We start from the raw sequence: 7,555 nt of genomic DNA, 5'->3' as shown, positions 1-7,555 counted from the left end.
AATATTGGATAAAGATAACCGTCAAAGAGGGGATTACATCTACCCGTATCAAGTAGAAAACCACGGAAGAGTAACCGTAAAAGGTTAACTCTACAAGGGGATAAAAAAAATAGGGTTTACAACTACCGGTATGAGGGTAGAAAACCACAGACTCCGCCGGGGAAAGAATGGACAATTACTGGTCACTGAGCAATCATTCATCTAAACCACGGGGAAGTGCAGGGAAAATCATAAGAAGCCAATCTAGGAACAAACTAGAGAGACACAATGAAACAAGACTCATCCCTATGAGGATATAGCTCAGGGGGAACTCTATCCCAATATATGTGTTGGGAGGAAACAGAAACAACAATCATCCACGAGGACATAACTCAGTGGGGAATACGGTGGAAAGGATAAACACTTTCTGCTTATGGGGCTGACCCTACATGGGGAGATCAGACACAAACATTTGTTTGGTGAAGTATGTATCAACGAATAGCAGGAGACAACAAACAAAGGTATTTATGGCAAATAATGCGACATGAATATTTGAATGTTAAAAATTATATGCATATATGTGTGGTTTATGTATGATGCATGCTAGCAAAACAGACATATCTAACACAAACAGGTCCAATGATCAATGAACAAACAAACGGTACTACATCTCAAGAGAGAAAGCTAGGCCTACTAGAGAACATCCAATCTGATGGGGGCAAGTGATACCGAGAAACAAAGATCTCTGCAGGGGAATGAGCATCTGCCAACTCCAACTGGGGACATGATCAACATGTAGAAGAAACTTTACTGGGGACATTATCAGAGGGGAGGATGGAAATCTGTGGGGAACAACCACCAAACCAAAGTTTCCAGGGTCACCACCATATATACTGCACTACCGGAGAAATCACATCTGCTGAGGATGATGGATCATTACTCCGCTGAAGGAAAGAAGGATGAACACCTTTACCAACCACTCTGCTTGGGAAGAAAACACAAACGGGTTCTGAAGGAAAGAGATACAATCATGCTGGGAATATGAACAAATGTCCTACCCTGTTGGGGATCATGCCATCTTTGGGAGAGCACTGAAGATATCCCAAGTATCCTTTTGTCATCGTGAATGTGCACTTTGTTTTAAAAACAAAATATAAAAACTTTTATTTATTTAAAAAATGATATTTTTCCATTAAAACATGCAAAACACTTGTTGAATAGAAACAAATAAGAGTGCAAATAATTGGATAAAGGCTCAAATTTATTTGATGTGATGGTAGTCTGCAAATGGCAAGACTCCATAGATCTTTACAAATTTGAAATTGGTGATATATATTGGAAAAGAGGCTACATTGAACATAATGACCATTTCTCCACCAACTCTGAATCCGATGTATTTGAAGCTTCAGTTGATGATGACTGAGCGAGAACCTTTGACAGATGACAATTTGTAGAACAAAGTCTTGTCAGGATGCAGTTACTTGCCAAATCCCTAATTTTTGCCTAGATTTCCCCAGGGTGAGGTGCTCAATCTAGCGGGATACATATTCATTTTTTATGTCTCTAACTTTTGCCTGGATCGCCCTTTCGGGTTTTTAATCCACCGAGACACTCATTTTTGCCTAAGCCGCCCTTTCGGGTTTTCAACTTAGCGAGCTATTCTGTTTTTATTTTTAGGCAAAGTATTTCTTGACTGCATCTGAATTCATAGGACGAGTGAAATCCTCCCCATCCATAGTTGTAAGTATCAAAGCACCGCCTGAAAAGGCTCTCTTGACAACATATGGAACTTCATAGTTTGGGAGTCCACTTGCCCCTGGAATCGGGCGCGAAAGACAAAACTTTCTTGAGCACGAGGTCACCTTCTCGAAACACACGAGGTTTGACCTTCTTATCAAAGGCTTTCTTCATCCTTTGCTAATATAACTGACCATGGCACATGGCAGTTAATCTCTTCTCTTCTATTAAGTTCAGCTGGTCATAACGACTCTGAACCCATTCATCATCAGTCAACTTGGCTTCCATCAAGACTCTCATTGATGGGATCTCTACCTCTACTGGGAGCACAGCCTCCATGCCATAAACAAGAGAGAAAGGGGTTGCCCCTGTTGATGTGCGGACAGATGTACGGTATCCATGCAAAGCAAATGGAAGCATCTCATGCCAATCCTTGTACGTAACAACCATCTTCTGGATAATCTTCTTGATATTCTTATTAGCAGTTTCAACAGCCCCATTCATCTTGGGTCTATAAGGAGAAGAATTATGATGTGCAATCTTGAACTCGCTACACAACTCTTTCATCATTTTGTTGTTCAAGTTAGATCCATTGTCAGTAATGATCTTATCCAGCACACCATAACGGCATATGAGTTGATTCTTGATAAACTTCAGAACCACCTGCCTGGTCACATTTGCATATGACGCCGCTTCAACCCACTTGGTGAAGTAATCGATTGCTACAAGAATAAATCTGTGACCGTTAGACGCATTCGGCTCTATCATGCCAATCATGTTGATTCCCCACATGGACAAGGGCCATGGTGATGAAATCACATTCAGAAGTGTCGGGGGAATATGAATCTTATCCACATAAATCTGACACTTATGGCATTTCTTCACATATTTGCAGCAGTTAGACTCCATTGTCAGCCAATAGTAGCCTGCTCTCAACATCTTTCTAGCCATGGCATGTCCATTGGAATGAGTACCAAATGAACCCTCATGGACCTCAGTCATTAACAGGTCTGCTTCGTGTCTATCCACGCATCTGAGCAGAACCATGTCAAAGTTTCTCTTATAAAGCACTTCGCCATTGAGGTAAAAACTGTCTGATAATCTCCTCAAAGTTTTTCTATCTTTCACAGATGCCCCAGGCGGGTAAATCTGGCTCTGAAGAAAGCACTTGATATCATAATACCATGGCTTGTCATCTTGTACCTCCTCTACTGCAAATACATGAGCTGGTATGTCCAAGCGCATCACAGTGATATTGGGAACTTCATTCCAAAGTCTAACCACAATCATTGAAGCAAGTGTAGCAAGAGCATCTGCCATCCGATTCTCATCTCGAGGAATATGATGGAAGTCAACCTCAGTAAAGAAAGTTGAAATCCTCCTCGCATAGTCTCTATATGGGATAAGGCCAAGCTGGTTCGTCTCCCATTCACCCTTAATCTGATTAACAACAAGGGACGAATCACCATAAACATCAAGATGCTTGATCCTAAGATCAATACACTCTTCCAATCCCATAATACAGGCCTCATACTCCGCCATATTATTCGTGCATTTGAAAGTTAGCCTTGCTGTAAAAGGAAAATGTGTGCCTGAGGAGTAATAATCACTGCCCCAATACCATTTCCATATTGATTTACAGCGCCATCAAACACCATGCTCCATCGGGAACCAGGCTCTGGCCTTTCACCGAGCGTAGGCTCATCACAATCTTTCATTTTTAAATACAGAATTTCCTCATCCGGGAAGTCATACTGAACTGACTGATAATCTTCAATTGGTTGATGTGCCAAGTGGTCAGCCAAGATCCTACCTTTTATAGCCTTCTGAGCTCGATACTCAATGTCGTACTCAGATAACAACATCTGCCAACGGGAAATCCTCCCAGTTAAAGCAGGCTTCTCAAAGATATACTTGATTGGATCCATTTTGGATATCAACCAAGTTGTATGGTTCAACATATACTGGCGTAAGCGCTTAGCAGCCCAAGCCAAAACACATCATTTTTTCTCAAGCATTGAGTATCGAGACTCACAATCAGTGAACTTCTTACTCAGGTTGTAAATAGCATATTCTTTCTTTCCCGATTCATCTTGCTGACCAAGGACACAACCCATTGAGTCTTCAAGAACTGTCAGATACATAATCAATGGTCTCCCTTCCACAGGTGGAGACAGAATCGGGGGCTCAAACAAGTACTCTTTGATACTGTCAAAAGCTTTTTGGCAATCCTCGGTCCAATCATGAGACTGATCTTTCCGGAGGAGCTTGAATATCGGCGCACATGTGGCATTCATGTGGGATATGAATCTGGAAATATAATTCAAGCGGCCAAGAAAACCTCGGACTTGCTTCTCAATTTTGGGCGCCGATATCTCCTGTATTGCTTTGACCTTGGCAGGATCAACCCCAATACCTCTTTCGTTGACAATAAAGCCCAATAACTTGCCGGAGCGGACTCCAAATCTACACTTGTTAGGATTCAGACGAAGCTTATACCTCCTCAAACTCTGAAAAAGCTTCAACAAGTGCTCTACATGTTCAACTTCCGTTCTTGACTTTGCAATCATATCATCAACATATACCTCGATCTCCTTGTGCATCATATCATGAAACAAGGTAGTCATAGCTCGTTGATACGTGACTCCGGCGTTCATCAAACCGAAGGGCATCACTCGATAACAGAATGTTCCCCAAGGTGTGATGAATGTTGTCTTCTCCATATCCTCGGGTGCCATTTTAATCTGATTATATCCGGAAAATCCGTCCATAAATGAGAAGACATTGAATTTAGCTGTATTATCTACCAACATATCAATATGTGGTAGAGGGAAATCATCTTTCAGACTAGCTTTATTCAAGTCTCTATAGTCCACACACATTCGGACTTTTCCATCGTTCTTAGGCACGGGCACAATATTGGCCACCCATTGAGGATATGTAGAAGTCACCAGAAACCCTGCATCAATTTGCTTCTGAACTTCCTCTTTGATCTTCACTGCCATATCAGGATGAGTTCTTCTGAGCTTCTGCTTCATAGGCACGCACTCAGGCTTCAAAGGCAGGAAATGTTGCACGATATCTGTATCTAGACCAGGCATGTCTTCATACGACCAGGAAAAGACGTCGACGTATTCTCGTAGCAACTCAATCAACCCTTCTTAACAGATTCTTCTAGGAGTGCCCCAATCTTCACTTCTCTAACACAATCTTCAAACCCCAAGTTGACTGTTTCCAGATTCTCAAGATGTGACTGAATGATCTTCTCTTCGTGCTCAAGTAGACAGGTAATCTCGTCAGGAATCTCTTCAACATCATCTTCTTCTGCCTCAAATACAGGGAACTCAAAGTTAGGAGATGGTGTTGGATCATTATGTTCAATGGGTTTGATCAACCTGCACAAAGATTTTGGATATAACGAGATTTTAGAATTCAAACAAATCAAATCATTATGCAGATGAAAATATTGATTTTTATTTTAAGGGTTTTATGTGATCACCAATTTCATGCAAAAAAGCAAAAAGTAAAAATAATTGGAAAAACAAACATTTAACATGAATTTATTGAATGAAAATATCATTGTATTTATGAGCCAACAATGTCATCACTCCTCCTTTTGGCATGGGAGGAGGGTTTTTAAACACAATGAACATTGCTTTGACTTATGGGTAACTGTTGGAACATCAACAGCGACCCAATTATTGCAGACCCCTCCAGGGATGACAAAGTTGCCAGAATCCTCTACATCCTCTTCCAAAATAGCAGCGGCTTCCTCATCTTGACCGGTGTGGATGAATCCACCACTCTTGAAAAACCCATGCTTATTGAAGACACCAAAAGAATACCCTATGCCAGGTCGGGATTTGTTGTCTTCCAGCTTAATCATTTCCCCCAATCCAGCCGTTGCACCATGCTCAATGGCCAACTTAGCATCTCTATAGGACGCAAATGAAGAAGTTCCTTTCTTAATAGGCTCAGTAATAGATACAGCTTGGAACGGAGTTCCAACTTTATCCCCAGCGTCTATATAAGAGAAGGAAGACAAATGGCTAACCAGGAGAGCCTTTTCTCCCCCTACCACCACCAACTTCTTGTTTTTGACAAACTTCAATTTCTGGTGTAGGGTGGATGTCACGGCGCCTGCCTCGTGAATCCACGGTCTGCCCAATAGACAGCTATACGATGGGTGAATGTCCATGACCTGGAAGGTGATCTGGAAATCACTTGGTCCAATTTTGACTGGGAGTTCAACCTCTCCAATCACAATTTTACGGGACCCATCAAAAGCTTTCACCACGACTCCACTCTGCCTCATGGGAGGCCCCTGATATGACAATTTAGCAAGAGTGGACTTTGGCAACACATTCAATGATGACCCAATGTCCATCAGCACATTGGACATGGCATCATATTTGCAGCCCATAGATATGTGTAATGCCAAGTTGTGGTTTCTTCCCTCCTCGGGGAGATCAGCATCAGAAAAACTCAAATTGTTACAAGCGGTGATGTTTGCAACAATACTGTCGAATTGTTCTATTGTGACGTCATGATCTATATACGCCACATCCAACGCCTTCTGTAGAGCTTCTCGGTGTGGTTCTGAATTCATTAGCAAGAATAGTACAGAGATCTTTGATGGCGTCTATAGAAGCTGATCTACCACGTTGTACTCACTTATTTTGATGAGCCTCAGCATCTCATCACAATCTTCTTTCACATTGCCACTCTGGCCAGTAGAGACAGGAGCTCTTACAACGGAGGTAGGTTTGGCGACAAGTGCCGGATTCAGAGCATTCACAGCAGTCCCAATAGGGCGTTCAGCATAGTCAGCGACATTGACTCTTCGATCATCAGCTTGAGGTTTCGACGGAGCCTAGAAGACACGACCGCTACGGGTCAGGCCGCTGACGTCGGCAATATTAAAAACAGAGGTAGAGGGCAGGGGAACTTCCTTCCCATCCTCCAATGCCACATCATTGTAGCGATTGAGGACCGCCTTCTCGGAAGAGTATGGCACAGGGCCAGCCAGTTTAATGGTCAGAGAAGGAGAAGCCTTTTGCTTGCTACCATCGTACTTGATAATAACATGCTCAGGGATCCAAAATATCGGAGAAATTACATTGACTTCATCAGCATCTTTATCAACATTTCTGTTCTGAAGTATCTCAATGACTCATTCATCCAGCATTTCTTGAGCATCTTTGCGAACTTGGTGACATCCTCTTTGATTGACAGTGCAAACTTGGCATCTATCGTGGTCGTACTCGTAATGACTATACTCACACAACAATCTATGCATCTCGACCAGAGATTGTCGAATATGGCTGACATATTTGACTTTGTATTTACCAGGGCAGCCCTTGACCATGTTGACAGATTTCCCATGCTCGGGCAATGGGTTCTTCTTTACATTAGGACCTACGTCCTCGAAACACAAAATACCACATCTCACAAGGTCTTGAACCTTGGTCTTCATTGGGTAGCAGTTTTCCACGTCATGTCCGGGAGCACCGGAATGATAAACACAGTGTAATTCGGGCTTATACCACCACTGAGGGTTGGTAGGTATAGCCGGTGGGTCTCGTGGAGTAATCAACTTCCTCTCTATCAAAGAGGGATACAATTCGGCATAGGTCATGGGAATAGGATCGAAGGTGGCCCTCTTCCTCTCATAGCTTGTACTGGCTTGATTACTGTTTCGAGGCTGGTAGGCCTGCTGTTGAGGACGGTGTTGTTGTTGTTGATATTGTGGATGTTGTTGTTGCTTATTATTATGGTGATGCTGATACTGCTGATTGTCTCTGAAAACAGGTGCTATGTGAGCCATCTGATGCTGGTT

This window comes from Lathyrus oleraceus, chromosome 1, assembly GCF_024323335.1.
Source record: "Lathyrus oleraceus cultivar Zhongwan6 chromosome 1, CAAS_Psat_ZW6_1.0, whole genome shotgun sequence".
Lineage (NCBI taxonomy): Eukaryota > Viridiplantae > Streptophyta > Magnoliopsida > Fabales > Fabaceae > Lathyrus > Lathyrus oleraceus.
This window is presented reverse-complemented; position numbering follows the sequence as displayed.